Here is a 26,057-nt window from a genome sequence, read left to right as displayed (position 1 = left end):
ACATGAACCTTAAAGAATCCAGGGTGGACTGAAAAAAGTAAGGTAGAAATCCTGGTCTTGAGGTGCTCCACGGAATAGGGGGTGCAGTGACGGCTTGGGAGCAAGAAACAAGTAAGTGCGATGCTGTGTGATAAGCATTGCAGCAGAGGCCTCATGTACCACCTGCTCTGGAAGCATGTAACAAATTTGGCCTGGGGAGGCCTGGGAAGGCTGGCATTTGAGTTGAGTCTTTTGGAGTATGTAGTTGCTTACCGTGTAAACAGGGAGGAAGACCTTGTACCTGAGCTGTAGAGGTATGAGGATCAATTTTTGAAATGTTGAGGAGCTTGAGCTTCATGGGAGTTGGGGATTGGGGAAATGAGGTTGGCAGGAGCTGCATGTATAATGCTAGTAGCTGGTCTTTTCACTGTTGGCTGCGGGGAACCCATTGGAAGTTTTAAAAATCAGAGGAATGGCGCAGAATTACATTTTAGTAAAATGCCTGGGAACAGTGTGAAAATTGAACTGGAAGGGGAAAAACTGAAGAGAATAGACTAGTTAGGAAACCTAGTGCAACAGTCTAGATGAGGGAGACGAAGGGCCTGGGTTGAGGCATTGACAGTGGAGACGTGGGAGAGGAGACAAAGTAATTTGGGGAGGTAGAATTTATGAGATTTAGTGACTGGAGCTGCATATAACAGTTGTGAGAGAGATGGAAGGATGGAAATGGTTGTAGATTTTAAATCCTTTATCCATTGGCTGAGAGAGTAGAAAGGAAGCATTGGGTTTGGTTTTGGACATGTGAGAATGGGGCGTCCAAATGACAAAAACTGGAAGGCAGTTGGAAATATGACAGAAGTTTAGGAGTGAAAGATGTGGAGTATGGAGTCACACATGTGTGAATGGGCGAGATTATAAAAGGGGAGCTAGCTGAGCAATGAGGGATGGCCCAGCAAAGGACTCCATCCAGGACACACCAACATTTAAAGGGCATAGTCAGGAAAAGACCATCTAAGCACAGTCCATATCAGATGCCTCCAAGATGCCAAGTTGGGATGAGAAGTAAAATGAGACCATTGGATTTGACCAAGTCAGAAACTCTGAGTGAGAATAATTGTAATGTGGTGACATTAGAAACTTCATTTCAGTGGCTAAATGCAGTGGATCTTAATGAGTAGAGACAATGAGTCTCGACTACCTTTTCATAAAAACCAATCCAAAATAGAGCTAGATTACAGAAGAGAGAGAGGGGGAAGGTCTTTATTTTAGTAGAAGGTAGTATAAGTATACTATGACGGTCTCAATGTGTCCACACATGACTGGAACAACCATTGTAGAAAGTGAGAAGCAGAGCTCAGGGACAAATCGTGGGGTATGGCCCAGCAACAAGGCTGTGGCTGAAGTGAAGAGCAAGCTATTCTCCAAAATGGTAGAATTACTGGATTTTTTTCCCACAGCGCTCTCTTTAGCTTGGGAGCTGGAACACGTCAACTATTCCATGGTTATTTGTTTTACTAAAAATTCTTTTTTCAAAGGAATTTGTTGTAAGTTTCTTTTAAATAACACGTACTTTTCAGTGTTCTTTTCTGCGCAGTAAAAGATACATAACATAGAATTTTTTTAACCATTTTTAAGTGTACAGTTCAGTGGCGTTATGTACATTCACATTGTTGTACAAACCATCGCAACCATCCATCTGCAGAACTTTTTCATCTTCCACAACTGAAACTCTGTGCCCATTAAACACTAACCTCCCCGTTTTCCTCCCTCTTCCACCCGTCGCTGGCAACCACCATTACACTTATGTCTCTATGAATTGGACTACTCTAGGAACCCGAAATAAGAGGAATCATACAACATTTGTCCTTTTGTGACTGGTTTATTTCACTTAGCATGTCTTCTGGCTTCCTCCATATTGTCGTATGTGTCAAAATTTCCCTCAGTATTTTTTTTTTAATTAATTTATTTATTTATTAGTTTCAGGTGTACAAAACAAGGTAATACTTAGACGTTCATCATTTATATACAATGGAGTATTACGCAGCCATAAAGAAGAAAGAAATCTTATCATTTGCAGCAACATGGATGGATCCCTCAGTATTCTTAAAATCTGACTTAAACACGCTGATTCTTTCAAGAACACAAGTATTCCATGACCTTTTATAAATTGTCCACACCTGCCACATTAATTTTACACAGAAAATGGAGGTAGGAGAAATGAATTCACATTTATTACTTACGTCCCGTTTACCCTAATCCACTCAGTCATCACAACTCTGTAAGGTAGATATTACTGTTATTCTTATCCTATAACTGAAGAAACTGAATTTCAGAGAATTAAATAACTTGTACAAGATCACACAGCTGGCAGTTAACTGAGCCATGACTGAGATCCTGGTCATCCCGATACCAGATGCCATGCTCGTTTATAACTCTTCAGTTCTCTATGTGGTCCTACTTCAAATGACATTCTAAAGGAGCCAAATCTCTTTGGTTTGAACTTAATGACAATGTGCTTTTTAAGGTTTTCCTGGTGCTCAGCAAATGTACAAAGCTCCTCATGACATTAAACTGTTCCTATTTTGTATTTAAGCTTTTAGAACAGAATAAAACATTTGCCAAAAGTGGAAAATTAACTCATGTAATTAATTGAATTCACACATGTATTTCATGTTGTGTATTTGTCCAACTTAAGAGTTTTATCTGAGGTGGCTTACAGAACTAAGTTGATAGATTTCTGAGGGAAATACGTTGTTTTTTTGTATTTATAGTTTTAATCCTAATCACAAGTAGGAAAGGAGAAAATACTTTTTTAGATGAAAAATCTATATAACCATTCGTTTTTAAGGCTCTCACACAACAAAATGTTATTCAAGTAATCTGACTACAGTATTTGAAGCCAAAAGCCACAATCTGATATTTTCCTTGCTGAAGATTTTTTGTGTTGACCTATAAATTCTTCTCTGAATTCTTGAATCCTCTATCCTGTGCTAGGGAAAGACATTTTTCTTTAAAGATCTAAGCAGTGACAGTGAAGTACCAAGGTTGTTGGAGTGGATGATCGCGATACAGTAAAAAAAGTCATATACAGAGCGTTTATTTCTAGAGCTTGGGGACTCCATGGAAGTAAGCCAGTGGGCTCTGGTGTTGTTTAGAGGTTGTGCTTATCTCTGCATCTTTGTTCAGTGTTTTGCTTTGAAAGATCTGAGAGCACTACTGAGTTTTTGAGTTTCCGCATTCTATGACCAATTGTTAGACCCAAAGTCTGAAGTTTGTGTTGATTTTAGAAAGTCATTCTCTGAAGCCCATTTCTGGAATGAGTTTAAAAAAAGAAGAATACCAAAAGCCAGGTTCAGTCTTATAGTGGATGCTTGGAAAAGGAGAAGGGGTTCTCTGGGATCATTTGAGTGGGTCAGATTACCTTCTAAAGGATAAAAACAAAGAATAAATCAGAGGGACTGGAAAACACCCTAACTTCTTCCTTCAGGCAAGTAATACCATATAATCGTGGACAGATGATTATTTTCTCTCCATTTTATTTTTCCTTGAAGATTGACAGAATTAGAAAATGTACAGTGGTACATTTAAGTATTTTCGTGTCCAGGCGATTAAGAAGTGTGGAATCTCCTCTTTATTTCGAGGCTCTTCTCTTATTCTGCCTGCATAAATTTAAAAGCAACTAATTAATGTCTGTCGTGAAAATTTCTCATTGGGAAAGTCATGGCAAAGGGGTCATTTGCCTACCTAGAGTCAGGGACTTAATCTGTAATCAAATAGTCAGGCCTTATTGTTTTCCTCAAATGTAAAGGAAAGAACAATGCACAAGATACAGCAAAGGTATTTTTAAAGTATGCAATTTGTGTGACTCTTGCTGAGTCAGGTGAGTGGGCGATGCTGGCAGAGTTGTAGAAAAAACTTGACTTCTAGCAAGGAATAAAAACCCACGCTAAACAGAACAGGAGTGGGGCTGAGAATATGCTCAAGGAGAAGGAAGTGTCTGGAAGGGGGACTCCTGGGTGGTTAGGTGGTGGGTCTAGTGTCTGAGGAGAAAGCTTTTGACCCAAAAGGACTAGATCTGGGACCCAGAGGGAAAAGAACTCTTCTCTTTACTCTGAGACTTGACAGAAGAGCTCAGCCTGCGTCTGGGCTTGGAGGTGAGTGGCCAAACAGAAAGGACCCACCCCAAGGAATTGCTGGCCGGAAGGAAAATGAGTTCATGGAGGGCCTAGGAGTGTCCTGTTAATGCTCTAGACCTACTGTGAACTTGTGTACTATGAGATTATTGTGCTTAAAACTTAGTCCAGATGGACAGCATTTATATGCCCAAGGTGCATGGTAGTAAGTATTTTGGTGTATTTGAACAGACTCTCAATCTTTTATTCACTAAGAAGTACCAAGTAGGGGCTTCTTGCTAGCAGACGAGAGAGAGCAGGATTCGATGTCTTCATGGGATAAAACTCCGATGCATTTAATTCAGATAGGGTGACAAACTCCAAGTATGAAATCTCTGTGGGGACCAGGCAGAAAATTACCTGTTTTTATACGTCATTTGATCCTTAAAGTTATTCTCCAGTTGTCGTCTCTCAGAACATGGCTGGATTTGGCCCTTTTAACCTTAGTAGGTTCAGAGAAGCAGAGACCTGGAGTGTGTTTATTCATTCACTTGGGAAGAAAGCCCAGTGGAGTCAGTAGAATGTAGTGTCTGAAGGTGTGAGAAATACGTGATTGTCCTACAATGTACTGGGAATTTTAAAGACGGGGATAGATTTGAGGTATAGTGGTTACATGACTCTGGTTTAATTTTCCTGGTTTTTGTCTTCATTGCCTGTACCGTTGTTAAATTTTATGAAACTTAGTACAGTGTTCTCTAGTTTAAATTGGAGCAGGAATTATTCTTTGATATTAAGTAACACCTCAGCTAGTTTTCTCACTCAGAATATATTTAGTCAACAGATAATTGCAGACACATACTCAATACATTGCTTATTTTAGGTGGATACTAAGATGAATCAGAGGCAGACGTTTATTCTCCAGTTGTCTGGTCGAAGGGAGAAGAGGTCGTTCTATCCAATGATGGTTGAGAACTTGGGTTCTGCAGTCAGAACCTTCCTGAATTCGGATCCTGGTTTTGACATACACGAGATATATAACCTTGGAAAATCTCCTTAATTATCTCTAAGCCTGGGGTTCCTCAGTTATGAATCTAACACCAGGATCTCTGTAATAGTACCTACATCATAGGAGTGCGGAAGAGAGAATGGTTGTCAAGGATTTGGAATATAGGTAAGTCAGTCCTCCGTAAACATTGGCAATACACGCAGATGAACAGAATGGCATTATGACTTTGCTGGAAGTTCAGTGTTAGAAATACGGCTTGGGGAGTTATCTATATGGAAGCAACCATCCAGACAGTAGGACACTGAAGGACATTGCCAGAGGCAAACACGAGAAAGAACAGGGCAGAACGAAAAATCTTGTTTTCTCAATCCACGAAAGTGGACTAGCAATTATATTTATTTTCTTTGATGTCTTGTTTGTAATTACTTTCTGGTAACGCAGATATTAAAGGAGTTGAATCCAACTGACACTGATGTGAAGATAAGTCATTAATTCTTTCAGTACATGATTGTTGAGCTTGTCACGTACCCCTCTCATGGATTCTAGCACTAGATCTAATTTATCAGCACTGAAAAATAAAACAGTTTTAGGAGCCATTTTGATGGTTGGTTCTCAAATTCAGGAGTTTAGCTGGCTAATAACGACAGGTGACTATAAATGTTTGAGGGTTTTCAGGCAAAATGGATGAAACTACTAAATAATAATTTGGCAAATAATAAAGAAGTCATGGAGTTGGATTTCTTAGCTCACTATTTTGCTCCGTCTTCTCAACGGGAATATCTCTAAATATTTAATATCTTGTGATATGCTTTGTTCTGATTACCTTGTGATATGCTTTGTTCTTTAAAAAGTTACATAATATTTAATACATGCAAAAAGGTTATATAATTCTATCAATACATTAAAGCTATTGTGTGAAGAGGAGCTTAAGTCGTTGAATTCATTATTATAGCTTACTAAATATACATTGGTCAATCATTAAATATTTCTTGGGTGCCTCCTGTATGTCTCCTGCCGGTGTCTGGTAATGGGCCTGGGGCCCTGTTGGTCAGTAGGTCCAATATTTGGGAAAAAGCAGAACTACGGCCCAGAAGGCTGAGAGAATGAGCTGGAACCCAGCAACGTCTGTATCTGTCGCCACATCTAACCAAGAAGAGATTCATGACTTAAGAGAACATCAACTGCTGCTGTAGCTCCTCCTTCCAAATCTCAAGGAAATCCTTCTTTTGGCCAACTCTGACCTAGCACCATTTAAGGAAGAGGATTCTGGGAAATGTAGTTCCACTTTACCCAGGTTGCTACAATACAAATCCCTACATGTTCCTGTACTTAGGTGTTGTTTTATGAACAAGAGAAACATTCAGAATTCTTTCTGCTTAGAAGCGATCAGAATATTTATTTAAGATACCAGAATAGTTTAAAAATAAAATTTAACCTGATTATACCATTGTTTTCTTTTCCACTAAACCATATCTTTATTTTTAAAGCCATGAAATAATTTAAAACAGGAGTAATATAATCTTACCTTCTTCTGTTGCAAGAAAGTATTCTTTTAATTTGATAAGTAAGTTGTGCTAAATTCTTTTTTGTTGTTGTTGTTATATTATCCACTACAGTGCCATCTAGTGATAATTAATTTACTTTCTGGTTGTTGAAAATAGTTCACTAACACAGTTTACTTCTTGATAAATCAAGAACTTTACTTTTTAGTTATTCCTAACTCATAAGACATAGGGGACGTATTTTTAAGTAAATCAAATATTTGTAAATAAAAAGAACTGGAAAAGAAAAAAGCTAGGAAAGTTTTTTTAATCTTCGGATTTTAGTCTACGTCTCTGTCCACATGTACACACATAATGAGTTACTATTTGTCCACTTGAATCCGGGAGAAAAATAATTTTTTTGTTTGTGAAAAGAATAGGATTATTTTAAAAATATGATGTAGTGGAATGAGTATGGGCTTTAAAATCAGGCAGGCATGGGTTTGTCTTTTGACTTTATTTTTCTCATAATCTGGCAGGCAGTGTTCCAGGAGCTTTTCTGTGTACTGAATCATTAAATATTCACAAAAGCCCAACAAGGCATAATGACGACTAAGGCAACCAAGGCTCACAGAGCAGTTAAGGGTTACGGTGCTTATCTCCTTGCTTTTGTGGTTGTTTATGTATTTGTCTGTTTCTCTAATACAGAGTGACCCTTCACAGGGAAGGTCTTATTTATGTTTTCCCAGCACCTGATACTGAGTCATATGTCCCCAACTCAGTTGGTGAATATTTTTATTTATTTATTTTTGGCTTCCATTTAATGAAAACACAAGGGCCGCAACAAGAACAATAGAAAATTAAATTGTTTAGATAAAATATCAGTGTTTTCTCTATATTTTCTTCAAGTAAAAAAAAAATAAATATAATTTTTAAAAAAGGTATTAACAGTCAGGAACTCTACGTTCTATTCTCCGTTTGGCTGTTTATAATTAATTTAAATCTCAGTTATACATGCACAGAATTCCAGGAATCCAGGAGTTACAAGGCTTGTTGCAAAACCCAGCGGTCTCCCGAATCTCACCCCCACTCTAGTCTCTACTTTTGGGAGTTCAACTCTGAGACCTGATTCTTTGGTTAATTACCTCCACATCTCTAGATAGCATGTTGCTCTTTCCAGTTTTTAGTTTTTCCAGTTTTGGGCATTATCTTTGATTTCTCATGATAGAAGAAGAGGATTTATCTTTCTTATGCACCCTTACCGTCCGTCTGTGCAGGGCCCTCCTCCCTTCTCATACCTGTAATTAAATTTTGAATAATAAACAGTATTTACATTATTGTGGCTATAAAAACATGATTCACAGCTGAAGCATATAATCCATGATTACTTGTTCTTTCCAATACAATTTTTTGTGTACCCTGGTATTGATTGTCTTTTTGGAGAGAAGGGTGTTGTTAGTTTGCTTAGATTTTATATACCTATTTATTACCTTATTCATCCCTAAGCTCTTCCCTAGATGTCTAAATATAGTTAGGATATGTAACCTTGAGCCAGTTGTTTAGCTCTTCTAATACGATGTTTTGTCATTCATAGAATGAAGGGTCCATATTTGTGATAACATGGATGGATCTTCAGATTATAACGCCAAGGAAAATAAGTCAGACAGAGAAAGCAGAGAACCATATGATTTCACTGATATGTGGTATATGAACCCAAAACAACAAGACAAACAAATGAGAAACAAAAACTCATAGACACAGACAATAGTTTAGTGGTTACTAGAGGGTAAGGGGGGTGGGGGGAGGGAGATGAGGGTAAGTGGGATCAAATATATGGTGATGGAAGGAGAACTGACTCTGGGTGGTAAACACACAACGGGATTTATAGATGATGTAATACAGAATTGTACACCTGAAATCTGTGTAACTTTGCTAACAGTTATCACCCCAATAAATTTTAATTAAAAACAAAAAGAATGAAGGGTCCAGATGACCTGAAGACTTAGGCTACTTGTATCTCTAAAACTTTATGGTTTCATGAATCCGACATCTGGGTATTTTGTGCTGATCATGTCGTTCGTGCATAGCACGGCCAGCCCGCACACAGCCTCTCTGTCTCACCTGGTGGTCTTTTCTCGGGTTACCTGAAGCATCTCTGCTGCCTCTCACAGGGGTGCGGGGACTCGGGGTCTGGCTGGAAGTGGAGCCCCATTTGTGTGTGACCAAGACTGGTGGTCAGCTTATATATGCATAATAAGCTAGAAATATTCTCAGTCCAGCCAGAAGATCAGAGATTCTTAGACTAGGGAGATTCACTCGAGTCTTTTGACAGGTAGAAGCATTGATTATCTTTATACTGAATAGTCACGGAGAAGCAGAATGGATAAATACAGGTTGCCAGGAGTGAAATAAAGATTAAATGAAATGCAAGATAAGAACAAACAATAATTAAAATTTTGTTTGAAACAAAAATATAACAGAAGCTCCTTCGCAGCAGCTTCTCACAGATTGTCACAGGAAATAATGCTGGAGACATAAGCATGAATGATCTAATGACTCTTAGCTTCATAGATATTTTGTTTACCTCAGTCATAGCCTTGGTATGCTAGTGAACAGGGCCTGAGATGTTATTTTGGGAGATGTCATTATTACTTCATGTATATGTAAATGAAAACAAGAGGACAGGATGGGCGTGTACAGGAATACCTTGGAGATAACTGCAGGTTTGGTTCCAGATCACTGCAAGAAAGCAAATACTGCAATAAGGGAGTCACATGAATTTTTTGGTTTCCTAATGCCTATTAAAGTTATGTTGCACTATACTGTAGTTTGCTAAGTTGCAATAGCATTATGTCTAAAAAAAAGCAACGTACCCACCTTAATTAAAGAAATACTTTATTGCTAAAAAATGCCAACCTCCCTCTGAGCCTTTAGTGAGTCGTAACTTTTTTGCTGATGGAGGGTCTTGCCTTTAATTTGCAAAAAACTGAGTATTTTTGAAGTGCAATCAAACGAAGTATGCCTGTACCATTTTAATAATTTCCTACAAAAGCTGTCATTCTAGACGGCCAGCACTAGGAGGCCACAGAGACTGTGATTCTGATGGGCTCAGGTTTCGTCACACATCTTTCCTGTTGGAGTTGAAAAGGAAAGCTAAGGTAAAAAGCCCAGTTGGAAACGTCTTACACTTCAGGATCAGATAAAGTGAACTAAAAATTAGTCATCCTTTTTTTCCCCATAATGCAGTAATGGATCTAAAATAGACAACACGCCTTTGTTTGCTTGTGACATTGCAAATAAGGGAAGTAGGTATGCTGATGCGTAACCACCACTTTTTAAAAATTGTACTTCCGGTTTTTAGTTCTCGAACCCATGGATCCAAGCCCTGGGGACCTTATGATTGGATGATGTCAGTAGTTTCCCAGTGGATCCCACCTTTGGTTTAATTTCCCTCCAGTCCATTATATGAGGTCTGACAATTAAGTTCGTGACCTTGTTCCAACGGTGTTGCTAACCTTTTTTGATATCAGAGGGATTATTATGAATTTGTACCAACTGGCCACACAGGTAACCAAGCTTACCACTTGGAAGTGCTGAAACGGCTGCGTGAAAAAGTTAGAAAACAACCTGAACTTTTCGCCAACAATTCATGGCTCTGGCATCACGACAATGCACCAGCTCCACACGGCGCTGTCTGTGAGGGAGTTTTTAGCCAGTAAACAAGTAACTGTATCGGAACACCCTCCCTACTCACCTGATCTGGCCCCCATTGACTTCTTTACCCAAAGATAAAGGAAATACTGAAAGGAGGACATTTTGATGACATTCAGGACATCAAGGGTATGACAGCTCTGATGGCCATTCCAGAAAAAGAGTTCCAGAATTGCTTTGAAGGGTGGACTAGGTGCTGGCGTCTGTGCATAGCTTCCCAAGGGGAGTGCTTAGAAGGTGCCCATAGTGATATTTAGCGATGAGTTCACGAACTTACTTGTCAGACCTCTCGTATTTGTTGAAAACGAGTTTTTCATCAGAAATAGTTTGGTTACATGTGTCCTCTGATTAGAAACCTTCGGTACTTTCCGGTCCAATAGTGTGTCAAATTGAAGCCCATTCATTCAAGCACTCATTCATTCAGATACGTGTAAGTGCCTTTGTACAACAAGACGGACACTCAGAATTTCTGCCCTCGTGGACGGTATATTGCCCCATGCATTTTCTCAGTATTCTCCAGAGTCTCTCTTACAGCTAAACAAACATATTTATTCATTCCTAAAGTTTTACCTTTTTACCTTTAAATATACATCAGCCTCTTGGTCATTTCATTATGCTCTTCTTTCAGAACTGCCTCTGGTTATTCAAAAACCTAATCTCCTTCTATTACTGTGTGACCTCCCAGCCTTCGCCGTACTAGTTCATACTGTATTAGTTTCATTTACTTTTAGTTTTTCTCTATTAAAATTAAAAATTTTACATATGCATATGCGGTTGCTTAAGAACAAGGTGGTCTTTCATTGCTTTATATTTCCTGTTAGTGCCAAATATAACATTTTATAAAAGGGAAGTATTACCTTAATGACTGTAGCACATACTACTAGTAATTTCCCTGCAACCTTTCACCACTCTCTTCTTTTCTGACGGAACCTCAATTTTGTTTCAAACCCACTCTTCTCTGCAGGTCCATGTGCTTTGGGGAAGGTGGGCAGGGGCCGTACCCTCCAGTTGTCATGCGGGTTCCATTCTCGCCAGGTGGTTGGTTTGAGCATGAGCACGTGACCTAGTTCTGATCCCTGGGACAGGACGTCTGCTGGGGGATTTCAGGAAGGGTTTTCCTCCCTGAGAAAAGCAGGGTTGTGTGGGAAGTTCTCCCCACTGCAGGCCGAGCTCCAGCCAGCTTGCAGGCATGAAGGGAATGAGCCCAAACCCCAGTCACCAAACTGAGGATGGAAGAGGAGAAAGACAGGTGGAGCGTGTGCCCTGGCTGGCATGATTGAGCCGTCCTTCCTGGGGATTTCTTGTTATGTGAAGATAATGAAGCTTGGTTGGTTTGGGATTTTCTCTTATTTGCAACAAAGGCATCTGGCTAACTCTTCATCCTTCAAGTGTCAGTTTAGAGTTCCCTGTACATCTCTCAGTTCCCTGTACATCTCCTGTCACGGACTTGTCATGATAGATTATTTACTGTCAGCACCGCAGCTAACTGCAAGCTCCATGAGAGCAGGAACTTTCTGAGGCTCACAGCTGTATCCTTAGGCACCAGCATAGAGCCTGGTGACTGATAAGGTTTTTTAATGTCTATGTTTATTCATATTATCCTCAAAGCAGACACAACGTACAGCAATAACCCAAGACAAGTGACTGCATTTATAAGCCCTGGAATATCTCAGCGGCCCTGGTTTAATCATCCTTCTGATATGTAAACACATACCTCAGGGGAGAGAAGCCTCTTACCATCTGTTCAGTCATTTTTGAAGTTTCAAGGCTTGTGCTTTAACCCACGTCCCAGTAAAATTTGCCCAGAAAACTCTTTAACTGTGCAGGATTATAAAAATACTCACTTGCTGACAGTGACATAGTTGGTGTTCAGTAAACTAGCTGTTAACGTGTTTAACAAATGTTAGACTGAATCTGTCCCAGTGACCTCAACTGGGGCAGGAGTAGGGGGCTTTCGCGGTGGGATGGGGAGAAAGTGGACACATCAGAATCATCTGGGGAGTTTTTTTTTTTCCATCGATATACTTCCCATCTGCAGGTTCTGCCCTGCTCCAGTTCCTGTCATATTCCTTAGGGGCTTGGGTTTTTTTGTGGCCAAAAAGGAGGTGAGAACTCTGATATAACCTGCTCTGTGTTTGAATCCCCCCTGTGGGCTTTCCTGTTACAGTAATGGAATCATTTGTTTTGACACCTGACCACCAACCTATCTGTTCTATATGTCCATAAACTCAAGTGTTGGGGTTTTTTTTTAAGTTGCCATTTTTAATGGTAGCTCTTTCTATTAAAATTACAAAGTGGTGTTTTTTGGCTTTTAGGAATTATTATTATTCTTTGTATATTGACCTTATATCCAGCAACATTGATGACTTATTTTTTGTTGGTTGTAATAGCTTTTCTTCATAATTCTGTGTATAAACAATTATCACTTGGAGATAAGAACAATTTTGTTACTTCATAAAAAATTTTATATCTTATTTCTATTTCTTCTATTACGTTGACTAGGAGCTCTACCTTATTGAATAGACGTGACGGTTATAGTCATCTTGGTCTTATTTCCTGGCTTTTAAAGGAAATACTTATTTAATCGTCAAGTATGATTTTGTTGTAGACCTTTATTAAGGAAATTATTTTCTATCCTTGATATGCTATGATTTTTTTTTAATTATGAAGGTGGGTAAAGAATTAACAAAACCATTTCTCATTCTCTAAGGACATATCTGACCTTGGATGAACTTTTTACTCATTTCCTCTGAGTCCTGATAACAGTGGAAAGTCAACTGTGTTACTAGGCAACGTCGTTTATGGCACAAGTAATCTTTATTTGGTAAATGTGTTTGGGCGTGGAGGAACTATGTATGAACCCTAAATTCTTGGTTAAAAACAATAGCTTGGAGCTTCCCTGGGAGCACTTTTCAGAGATGGGTGTAAACTTTGTGAGGATGTTGGAAGCCGTGGCTGGGACCAATGAGGTATTGGTTTCTATTGGGGACATAGGCTTCTAAGCCAGCATGACTGCACCCACCCTGTGATTTTCATTTCCTTGCACCTGAGCTGTCATCTGAATGCCAAAGAGAGTAGGTCCTGCATGGCCATGTGGACTCCTGGTAAACTATTCCCGTGAAGAGAAACACCTGAAACTGCCCTGCTGGCATGCCATGTTTACTGCTTATGCTTACTGAGTAGATGTTGCTGTGTGTGGCCTGTGGTAATTGGGTAGCTCAAAATGTGTTGTTGGAAGTCCCATGTGGGCATTGCACAGTGCATCCAATCAAAATACAGAAATAAGGCGTTTAAGGGGCTTGATCTAAGTTTACAACTCTCACTTATGTCTTCAATTTCTAATTATTATTTATTGGAAAACTCATGTTCTCCTTGACTATAAATTAATATTATAAATTGGAACTTATAAAAATAAATATATACACTATACCATTTTTCATTTTGTTATGTGTTAGATCCTCTATATGTTTGTCAACCCCAAAATGGTTCTGCTACTAAAAAGCTTAATAACTAATGTTTTAGACTTGTGTGGTCCAGTGGGGAGATATTTGCTCTTCTAATACGGCTGTTAAAAATACATATAATTAAAAATTCAGTTTCTTGGTTGCACTGGTCTCATTTCAAGAACTCAACAGCCACACGTGGTTAGTGACTGCCATCATGGACAATGCAGATACGGAATATTTTCATTATCACAGAAAGTTCTATTGGATCCTTTGTAGGTTTTAATGTTTATTCCTCAAGCTTATCAGAGAGCTTTATATTTTTACTGTATATGTTACATACTATAAGAAACTGCTGGATGAACCAATCAGGGTCTCTATCAGGAAGAGGAGTATTTACACAATAATCTGCTAGAGTAATATTTCTCAGATTTGCACACCAGAACAAATTCTGTGTGTCCTGAGACTTACCAGCTCATGGCCAATGTGAATTTTGTAATCGATTGTTTTTCTCTTTTTGTTTTGTCAACCAGAGAGTGCAGGGCGGAATTTAGGGCTTGATTTAAGAAACCTGGAGCCTACCCAATGGCATGCATTTTTCTCTTGTCTGATTTTTATGTGTGTAAAATATCATTTGATCGTAATATCAGAACTTCTATAGGCTGTCTCAAATGCTTTGTGAGAGGAGGTGATGTATTAATGTAGTAATTAATAAACACCTTCGAGACTTTGACGGATGCTTTCGTTGCTTATTACTTTAGGCACTTATTACTGAACATCAGTGCTGAGAAAGGGTGAAGGAGCTGAAAACACTTCGTAGCTGATTATGAGTACGATAGCCATATACGTAATCCGGACTGCTTTCCAAATGAAGTGCCAAATGAAGTGCACACAAAAAAGTTTTCTAAAATGTTTTAATTTTCAAAATAATGTTTGAAGAACTACCTTGCTAAAGTAGTTTGTAAAAATTTCAGGCTTTTTTGTACTGTTGGGGAATTCAACCAAGAGCATACATATGTGAGTATTCAAACTGGTAAACTAGGTTTAAGTAAATTAGAGAGAGTGCTTTTTGTTTCTCTGTAGAAACTTTTGTTATCTTTTGGGTAACAGAGAATTTAATTCTGGGCATTTATACCTTCTCAGTGTAAAATCACCACTGTGCTCTTCTCTTTTGTCCATTTTATTCTGGAACTTATAAGCAGGTCACCAGTATATATGTTTTTTATGTTTAACATTTTGCAGCTTTTGAAAACGCTTAAAGCAGCTTATATGTGCATTTTGGGCCAAAAGGTAAAGTAACTATATAAAAATAAAACCAACCTCACCTAAAAGCATTTGAAGGATGAGGTACTCCCATATATCAGCGCAGAGCAAATTTGGATCCTATCTTTGATTTTACGTTTTCCATTTGCTTAAGTGAGAAAAAGAAACAGAACAATATCGTTTTCATGTACTGACAACCGGAAGCATACAAACATCTGCAGAAACCAAACATTTCCTGGAACTAAACTCGAGCAGAAATTTATCACGTGAATCTTTGTTTAAAGAACCCAGTGAAAAATATCTTCAACCACAGTTATGTAAAAGATCCAGGAGAGCAGTTCACGTGGATTAGATTGGCCAGAAGGCGTCTATGGAAAACCACGGCTCAGGAGGTGTGTGTGTGCTGGTGCAGGGGCTGGGGTCACTGAGCAGTTTTAGGAGCAGAATCCAGCAACTACTGATTGGAAATTATACTAAGGAAAGGAGCTTAGAAAGTCACTGTTATCGTTAGGACCCTTAAATTGTGTTTCTCTTAAATGTTAAGTGTTTTGGTGTAAGTGTTAATTTTCTCCTGTTGATTTCAAGTCCTCTGACAAACGCCTTGCAGTGGAGATATTTTATTTTGAAGAGGAATGTGAAGCTTTTAAGCTTTGAAGGAAGCAAACAACATTTTTTCGTGGAATTTTAAGAGCTAGGCTTCTATTTTTGCCCATTCAGAAGTCTAGTTCATTTCAGAGTGAAGGACGACAATGGAATCTTTATTTTTTCAGGGAGCTTGGCGCTCATTAATACAAGTTTTCATAACAGAAAGTAATTCAAGACTTCACAAATTATGTGATATGGAAGAAACAACTTTTGCATGCAATATTTGAGGGACAAATATAACAAGCTATCCATTTTTTTCCCCATGAAAACCTAAACTGAAAAATGAATTTGGTCATCATACTGCAGTTTCTTTGAAGAATATTTGTATCCCTTGGGCCTGCTAGGGTGAGTTAACTGCAAATTCAACTTTTAAGACACGTTAGACTGTCCTAAGGGTAAGATTGATCTTTTCATGTTAATTATATACAACAGTTCTAATGTAGATGTTAATTACTAGCTGCTCATTCTGGTGAAAACTGACCAACTTCTGCTTCTTAAGACAGAGTCTCACTAACCAGCATGTAAGACGATGTACCCCCGGGGATTTCGGGAGGCATCTTGGTGGCTTTAAGAGTCTGGTGCTGTATACCTACTACGTACTATACACGGCTGTTAATAAGGATAAAATGCCTAGCACATAGTAGCTACTCAATAAATGTTGCTTCTTCATCCTCATATTATTGATGATAGCCATACATACAGTTCTAGAATTTTTATACTAGATCATATACTTTTAGGCAGGTTGGGATCTATACTGCTTTTAGCAGTGTTGTTTTATGATTCGTATATTGACACTTAAATGCACTAATAGCATATGTTGAAAGTATAATTTCTATTCATTAAATTATAGGTTGATAATCCAGGGAATAATGCAAGTGGTTTTGAATTTTTTGGTGCAATGAGACAAGATTGAACAGTATTCAAGAGTAGAAAAATTGTATCTGAATGCAACTTTCTCCAGTTTTAGCTGTGAATTTTAGTTCAGCATATATAAAGGTATATTGCACTGATAAACCATCCCCGTGTAGAATTCACTTAGAACTAAGTGGGCCCTGGAGTCTGGGGGTTGGAGATGGGAGAGTGTGCATTGCTGGTACAGCCTGTGTGAGTCGTGGGACTCTTCCAAAGACAGGCTAACTCTAGAAAAAGACTTGAAATCATTTGGCTATAGGCTGAGAAATGCCTGTGGGAGAGGGGAAGACAATTGGAGATACACATGAGAAGTTTAAAGAAGAACCTCATGAAAAGAGAGCGGCCACAATTAGATTCTCAGTCGTAGTTCTTCCTACCACCCAGTTTAAGGCTCTGCAGGGCTACAGGGTCTCCCTACAGACAGTGCAGCACAAAGTACAATATGGAGGGCTCCAGAGGAACCCTGTCAAGACCATGCTCCAGGCAAAACATTAATGAAGAGACACGTACCTCCCCAAACGAGGAAGCAGTTGGGTAGTTACAGTGTCATTTGAGGGAGTTAGTATTGATAATTGAAACCCAGAAGTCATATTTTAAAATATTCTATTTAACTCAAAATTAGTAATATTCATATAATATAGGGAAAACGCAACTTTCAGTGGAAAAATACGATCATCAAAGATGAAATTATATGATGATGGCGTGTGCAAGTTACTGTGCAAAATGTGATTCTAACTGCATAGTCCGTGCTCCCCAGTAATGTGCTGTTAAGAACACTAGGGTCTGGAGATTAAGTTAAATGACCTATCCATGATATTTTTTTCAAACATTCGTTCATTAAATATAACGTATATCGGGGACCTGTTATGTGCCAGGCGTTTTCTTACCACTGGAGGACTACAGTATTGAACAAAACAAAAATTTCTTCCCTTACGAAGCTTAAATTCTATAGAGGGAAGAGAAAAAAAGTGGGGGAGCGGAGGTACCCTGTGGGGGTGACATGATTGTATGAATGTAAACACATAACAGTGAGTCAGGGAAGTGGAGTAGAGCATGTAATGGTGATGAGGTGTTACATGAAAGAGAGTGGCCGGAGAAGGCTTCCCTGATGGGTTGACACTTCAACTGAAGCTTTGAAGTAGGGGGGGCAGCGTGCCACGCAAATGTCTGTGAAGACACGCATTCTACAGAGAGGGCACGGTACGTGAAAAGCCTCTGGCATGAGTATGTTCGCTTCTTCAAGGAGCATCAGAGAGAGAGCAGTGGGACAAGGGGGGAGGTGACCAAGGGAGAGGGTTATAGCAGATGAAACGTGAGAGGTTACCTGGGGCCAGTTGTGGACCTTGTAGGTCATTATATGCCTTTTACTCTGAATGAGAGGGACACCGTTGGTGGGTCTAAAGCAGCAGAGTGGCATGATGTGATTTTGTTTTCTCAATATGACTCTGGCCTTGTGTTTTGAAAACGGTGTGCCGCAAGACCAAGGAAGAATCAGCTGGGAGGCTATGACAATAACCCAGATGAAGATGATGGAGGCTCAAATGGCAGTAGTGGTAAAGTAGGGAGTAAGGAGAAGTAGTTGGAATTTCGATATATTTTTAAGGTAGAGCCAGCAGGACTTGCCGATGGATTGGATATAGGGAGTGAGGGAAGATGAAAAGTCAGGGATTGAATTATCATTTAGTGAGATGGGGAATCAGTCCTAGGAGCATGAGTCCTTGAGGGGGAATATCAGGAGTTTGACGTGGGGGGAGGGTAAGTGTGCAATGTCTGTTAGACATTGAAGGGGTGATGTCAAGTAGGCAGCTGAAAATAGGAGCCTTGAATTCAGGGAAGAGGTTCAGACTCTCTTATCGCTGGTATTTAAAGTGATGAGACCCATTGAGATGGCCGAGGGGCAGGAGTATAGATTGAAAAGAAGTTTGAGAACAGAGACCCTGTGACATTCTAGAATTAAGACGTTGGGATAATGAGGCGAAGTCTAAGAAGGAAATGACCAGTCAAGGAGGAGGAGAGTCAGGAGAGTGTGGTGTCCTGGAAACCAAGCAAAGAAAGTTTTATGGAAGGGGGGGAGAAACCAGCTCTGTCAAATACCGCTGACAGGTCCAGTAAGATGAAAACTGACTATCAGATTTAGTAAAAATTGTCTCTGATGCTTTTTTTTTAAACCCTAAATGGCCTTGAATGAATTTAGTTTACCTCTCTCTGGAGATAACAATGGTACCTGCCTCATAGGGTGATTGTTGATGAGCTAATTCATTTAGAGTACCTTCCTTAGCACCTGGCTGTTGGATAGTTTAAGTCACTGGTGGCTTTAACAGCAGCTGTTTTGGGGCAGCAGTGGGGACAAATGACTAATTTGAGTGCGAGTGCGAATGGGAAGAAAGAATTGGAGACTGGACGTAGCTATTTTGAGTATGCCTATTAAACCAGATTAGACAAATGGCAAGTTTATACATGGGGATGTGGTGCCAAGAGAAAATCTCTCTCTCTCTCTCTCTCTCTCTCTCTCTCTCTCTCTCTCTCTCTCTCTCTCTCTCTTAGGTTTGGAGTATACACTATTAATATGCTGATGAGAATCATCCGGTATAGAGGGGAAAATTGATGACGTAGCTGGAGTTAGGATTGTGAGGTGTTTGGTTCATAGATAACAAGTTGACTAAAGTAACTAGATTGCCCTTTGTTTCCTTATGCTCTCCTTCTTAGTCTCTCATTCATTCATTTACCAAACATTTATGGAAGGTTCACAAGGTGCCAAGAATTGAACTACCGTGTTTCTCCGAAAATAAGGCCTAGCCGGAGAATCAGCTCTAATGCATCTTTTGGAGCAAAAATTAATATAAGACCCGGTTTTATTTTACTATAAGACCTGGTCTCATATAATGTAAGACCGGGTCTTATATAATATATAACATAATGTAATATAATATAATGCCCAGTATAATATAATTATAATATAATATAATTAATATAATATAATAATATAATATAATACCAGGTCTTATTTTACTTATATTAATTTTTGCTCCAAAAGACGCATTAGAGCTGACTTTCTGGCTAGGTGTTACTTTCAAGGAAAGATGGTAGGTACTGTGAAAAGAATGATTAAAGGGTCAACAAGCAGCAGTGATCTCTACACTCTCATGAAGCTTGTACTGTCTGGTAGAAACAGGCTTTCTAAAAACAAACAAATAAGTAAATACAGATTTTGATGAATGCTTCATAAGAAACGTACAGAGTACTTTTGAGAGAGAGAAAATACTATGTTTCCCCCAAAATAAAACCTAGTCAGACAATCAGATCTAATGCATCTTTTGCAGCAAAAATTAATATAAGATCCTGTCTTATTTTACTACAAGACCTGGTATAATAATAATATAATATGATATAATATAATATAAATAATATAATTCCAGGTCTTATATTAATTTTTGCTCGAAAAGACACATTAGAGCTGATTGTCTGGCTAGGTCTTATTTTCGGGGAAATGGTACCATGCTGTGATTTAGACTGGGGCTTTAGAAGACCCCTCAGCTATGAAAGGTAGCCATGACTGAGAGGAAGAGCATTCCAAGCAGAGGGCACAGAGTATGCAGAGGTCCTAGTGTCGGGGAGAACCTGGTGCTTTTGAGGTTTTGAGAGGTGGCCAGTGTGACCTGAGAGTTAGGAAGTGACCAGGTCATGCAGAGCTTTGGAGGCCATGTTTGGATTTTGGATTATATCCTAGGAGTAATGGGAAGTCATTGAAAAGTTTTAATGAGGGCAGTGACATGATGAGGTTAGTATTGGGGAAAAATAATCTGTGCTGCAGTATGTCATGGTGAATGGACTGGATAGGCGCATCAATGGAGAAGAAGAATATCAATGTAGGCAAATAGGTAGTATCTGTGAAAATATTTAGACTGAAATATTTACAATTTTGCTATGAAAGAGAGAGAATTGAGAGTATCCTTTATTTAGCAGAATTTGCTTTGACTTTGCCAGGTTTCTCAACAGCTGTGCAAAGAGCATTTTCTTGTTAAAAATCATATCAGTAGGAAGAGTCACATGAAGGTATCCGTGATTTCAGAATATTTAACATAAAATGAAACTTTGAAAAAAGATTGTGGCAACTTTGTGAAGAGTTAAAAACAATAAGACCATATCAACTGTGTTTTCCAGAAAAAATACCAGTGACATGATATTAGAGACAGAATCTAATAAGAAAACAAATTACAGTATACGAATATGAACCAAGAATAATTCATCAACTTATGATATTTTACATGTTCATACAATAGAAAGAAATCTTAAAATGTGTGCTTTATTGTAGTGGATGTACATTATTTTTATTTTTTAGCATAAAGCCAATATTCTAAAACAGTTTATTGGTTAATAAATATTTCAAAAGTTCCCCTTTTCGCTTTCAAAAGTGTCTTGGTTTGTATGATAAATTACATGGTTAGAAATATATCTCTTAAGCATAGAGATCAGACTGGTAAAAAGTGATCAAGTTATAGTACAGGATGTATATTTTATTGTGCTGATTTAAGCTTCTCCCCAGAGAGATTTCTGAAAACAAAAGAGCAGTTATAATACCAAGTATACCTTTATGAGTTCACCCACCACTCTAGGGCCATGAATTAACTTGTTTTGAACCCTCGCTTAAAAAAAAGAGAGAAAGAAAGAAAAGAAGAAACAGAAGTTATTCCCTACCTAGACAATCCACTCATGAGTGTTGTATCTTGGTTGTAATTCCAGTTTTCTTTCTCACACAGGCATTTTATTAATGCTTTCCAGAGTCAGAATAGTTGGGATATTTTACCATCTGGAGTTTCTCTGCCTCGCTGATCTCAACTCCAACTTGCCAGATTATGGGAAATGAGAGACAACACCCTGTAACAGCTGAGTAAGTAGATGCTGCTGTAAAAAAAAAAAAAAATGATTTTTAACTTTAAAGTTTTAAAATACTATGCATTTTCATTGAGTTCTTTAAATTTTGTTGTTAAATAATGATGGCAATGATTATAATTCCAATAAGTGAATATTTATAAATAATGGGATTCTGGAAGAAATTAATCCCCTGTTGATTAAAAAAAAGTTAATGAAAACATTTTCATGCATAATACTTTAGCTATTAAGAAACATAGGATATAAATGCATATATGAAAACATTTAAAGCATTCTCCATAGTCCTTTATCTTACTTTTATATAATGAAATGCAAAATTACTGGTAAAGCAGCTGTTCTGAATTTTTTAAATGAAACTATATCTTATACAAAAAATAGTCTTTTAACACAGAATGTATTTTGGTTAACTTGAAATAAATACTTTTTTTTTTTAGTGGAAATAAAATCTTAATAGTTCTTCCTATTTGGAAATAATGATTTTTACCCCCTGCTAATATAGATAAGAATATAGACTCTCTCTGGGTTTAACTTTGTTTCTTAATTAAGAGACTAGGGAAGAAGGGCATTCATTCTTTCTAATCCAAACATCTGAATGGTATTTGTCTTTCTCCGTCTGATTTATGTCACTTAGCATAATACACTCTAGGTCTATATGTGTTGTCGCAAATGGTAAAGATTTTTTTATGCCTAGTAATATTCCATTGTGTATATGTACCACATCGTTTTTATCTAATTGTCTATTGATGGCACTTAGGTTGTTTTCATATCATGGCTGTTGTGAATAGTGCTGTAGTAAACATAGGGGTGCAGATATCTTTTTGGATTAGTGTTTTGGATTTCTTCAGATAAATACCCAGTAGTGGAATTGATAGATCCCAAGGTATTATAGTTCTATTTTTAATTTTTTGAGGAACCTCCATATTGTTTTCCATAATGGCTGCACCAATTCTGCAACCCCACCAACAGTCACAACGGTTCCTTTTTCTCCACATCCTTGCCAACAGTTGTTTGTTGATTTATTGATTGTAGCCATTCTGACAGATGTGAAATGATATCTCATTGTGGTTTTAATTTGCATTTCTCTGATCATTAGTGACATTGAACATCTTTTCATAATATCTGTTGGCCGTCTGTATGTCCTCTTTGGTGAAATGTCCATTAAATGTCTATTTGATTGAATTGTTTGTTTTTTTTGGTGTTGAGTTTTATGAGTTCTTTATAAATTTATTAATCCCTTATCAGATGTATCATTGGTGAATATCTTCTCCCAATCAATAGGTTTTCTTTTCATTTTGTTGATAGTTTTATTTGCTGTGTAAAAACTTTTTAGTTTGAGGCAGTCCCATTTGTTTATTTTTTTCTTTTGTTTCCTTTGCCCAAGGAGATACATCAGAAAATATTTACTAAGAGCAATGTCAGAGAGTTTACTGCCTGTGTTTTCTTCTAGGAGTTTTATGGTTTAGGGTCTTATATTTAAGTCTGTAATCCATTTTGAGTTTAATCTTGTATGTGGTGTAACGAGGTGATCTAGTTTCATTTTTTCACATATATGTGGAATCTAAAGAACAAAATGAACAAACAAAACAGACTCATAGATACGGAGAACAAACTGATGATTGCCAGATGAGAGGGGGTAAGGGGGCTGGGTGAAAAAGGTGAAGGGATTAACAAGTACAAATCGGTAGTGATAAAACAGTCATGGGATATAAAGTATGTATAGCATAGGGAATATAGTCAGTGATATGGTAATAACTATGTATGGTGCCAGGTGGGGACTAGACACGTTGGGGGGATTACTTCGTAAATTATATAAATGTCTAACCACTGTGTTATACACCTGAAACTAATACAAAATAATACTGAATATTAAAAGAAAAAAACATCTGAATGAAATTTAAAGAATTGAGCCAGTTGTCTTGATATAAATTGTTTCTTACAATGGAAGCTATTATTACTGTTGTTCATCCATTGAAACTGGACAAAACTAAGAAACCATGAGATTATACCAAGGCCTTTTGGAATGCTGGGTTTAAAAACAATTAATAAATATACAAGATATTCCCCACTACGATGGGGTTATTTAATTTTGGTCGATATCTGTGTTGTCCTACATGGCAGTCACTGGTCACATGTAGCTATTGACATTTGATATGTGACTAGTCCTAACTGAGATGTGCTGTCCATAAAATACACACCACATTTCAAATACTTAGTATGAGAAAAAGACCAAAATATTTTATTCATAATTTTTGTATGAATCACATGTTGAAGTGATGCTATTTTGGATATGCTGGGTTAAATAAAACATGATTAAAACGAATTTCACTTTTGTTTACTCTTTTGTGTGACTTCTAGAAAATGCAAAATTACTCGGGGCTTACCTTATGTTTCTCATGGACAGCATCATCATCTACAGTCAGCATTCTTAGTCACCCATTCCTCAGCATTCCGTAGGCCTTCATCCTCCTGGTCGGCATTGTATAAAACAATCTATATTGTTTAAAGATGTTCTTTGTCTTGTCAAATGTCTACCGAGCACCCACCATTTGTCAGACGGTATTGGTGATACGGCAGTGAACAAAATCAGCAAACTCCCCGCCCTTATGAAGCCGACATTCTATGGGAAAGACACAAATAAAATATGTAATGTATTAGAAGGCCATGCGTGCTTTGGCGGACGTGTAAGAGAGGGATACAGTTATGAATAGAGTGTCCAGGGAAGGCCTCACTGGAAAGGAGGGATTTGAGCAAAGACTTGAAGAAGGTGAGGGAAAGAGCCCTGTAGGTATTTGCGGGGAGAGTGTTCTAGGCAGAGGAAATAGTAAATGTACAGACCTTAAGGAAGGCCTGTGGCTGTCCTGTTGAACAGTAGAAGGAGACTCAGCGACTGATTGGAATGGAGTGAGTGGCGAGGAGATGAAGGGCAATGAATGATCACATCACATGGACAGTTGTTTCTATAAGGGTTTTGGCTTTAAGCAAGATGAGAAGGAACTGGTGGGGTTTGAGAAGAGAAGTAAGGTGATTTTTCTGTGGAAGCTGCTGTGATTAGTTTAGGATGGTCTGGAGTGAGTGTAGAGGCCTTGCCCGGGGGGGAGGCGGAGAGACCCAATTCAAGGCTATTGTGGTGACCCAGTTGAGAGATGTTGGGGCCTGAGAAGTAATAAGCAAGGGGAGTGATGGAATTCTAGTTACAGAATTCTCGTTGTTGTGAAACTGAATATGGGATGAGAGAGAAAGCAATGTATCAATGGTGACTCCGTTTTTGGCCTGAACAACTGAAGGACGGAGTTGCCTTTTGTTGAATGGAGGACAATTGTGGGAGGGATAATTTTGGGACAGCACCGGGAGCTCAGTTCTAAACACATTAAATTTGAGGTGCCTCTACAATATCTAGGTGGAAAGGTCAAGAAGGGAGAATGGAGTTCAGTGAAAGAGAAGTCCAAGTAGAGAGGCTAAATCATTAGCATTTAGCTATTATTTAAAGCTCAGAGAAGGGTTGAGACCACCAAGGGAATAAGAGTAGATAGAAACCAAGAGAGCCAGGGACTGCTGCAACATTTGGAGGTCGGGAGATGAGGTCAGAGAGACTGAGGAACAGACCAAGGTGGGAATTGGGATAGTCTAGTTCCCAAGGAAGCAAAGGGTTTTAGGGAAGCAGCAGTGACCAGCCTCAAATGCTACTTGGTGGGTCAGGTAAGATGTGAGCTGCAACTTGATCATTGGATTTAGCGATGTGGGGGTTTTATTAGTAACCTCAACAAGAGTGCTTCAGTAAAGTGGTGGAGACAGAAGCCTGAGTGGAATCGATTCAATGAATCGAAATGAATCAAAGAGGGTGAATATACAGACTCTCTCTTCAGGAACTATGGCATCAAGAGGGGTTAAGGAAATTTTTGGTTTTAGTTTTTCAGATGAGGGAAATCACATTTCTCTCAATGCGTGTATTAGAGAGATTTCAGGATATTCTTCTGAAATGACCCACCAGATTTCCACTTAAGACCACCACCTCTGTGTGTATATCTGAGGAGGGTTAGTGTTTCCCTAGCAGGATTTCATAGAACTGTGTTTGGTAAAAGTGAGTGCGTGCGTGCACGTGTGTGTATGTGTAGATGCTGGCATTGATTATGTTAAAGGTTACTTTTGCAATTTTTATGAAACTCTGCTGTATTTGTTCACGTTCAGGGTGCGCATTCACATTCTGATAACCAAACTTTCAAGGAAACAAATGTTAAACTGCATCTCCTCAAATGAAAGTGTTGAGAAAGCTAGTGTTTGGGTTTAATTTCTTTTCCTAACGGAAGTGACCAAAGCATTGGAAGAAATTGAGGCAGAGACACGCCCAGGGTCACAAGATGAAACATTACGAGAATAACTGGGTCTTAGATCTGATTTACTAGCTATGTGGAACACTTAATCCCTTGATATTTCAGTTCCAACAGGTATAAAATGAGGATAACATTTGTTCTACCTAGTGTGTTAGGTTTTTATGAGGATCAAATGGGATTGTAGGTGAAAGAGCTTCGTCAACTAATAAAGCATTCTATAAATATTAAGTAATAGTGTTAAAAGCAAGTTAGGCTTAAGGATTTTGTGACAGTATTTGTATTAACTG

At 38.4% G+C, this 26,057-nt stretch overlaps 1 long non-coding RNA gene across 2 annotated transcripts in view; it reads left to right on the top strand.

Moving 5' to 3' along the window:
• Positions 1-23,310, top strand: part of LOC308493095 — a 52,724-nt gene extending 29,414 nt beyond the window's left edge. For both annotated transcript variants that reach the window (XR_013992613.1, XR_013992614.1), the window contains exon 3: positions 21,310-23,310. This is a non-coding gene — a long non-coding RNA (uncharacterized lncRNA). The remainder of the gene's footprint in view (positions 1-21,309) is intronic.
• The last annotated feature ends 2,747 nt before the right edge of the window (positions 23,311-26,057 follow it).

The sequence above is a fragment of the Rhinolophus hipposideros genome (genome assembly GCF_964194185.1).
Source record: "Rhinolophus hipposideros genome assembly, chromosome: 25".
NCBI classification, from domain to species: Eukaryota; Metazoa; Chordata; class Mammalia; order Chiroptera; family Rhinolophidae; genus Rhinolophus; species Rhinolophus hipposideros.
Note: the sequence above shows the minus strand (reverse complement) of the source record. Positions and strands in the feature narration are given on the sequence as shown.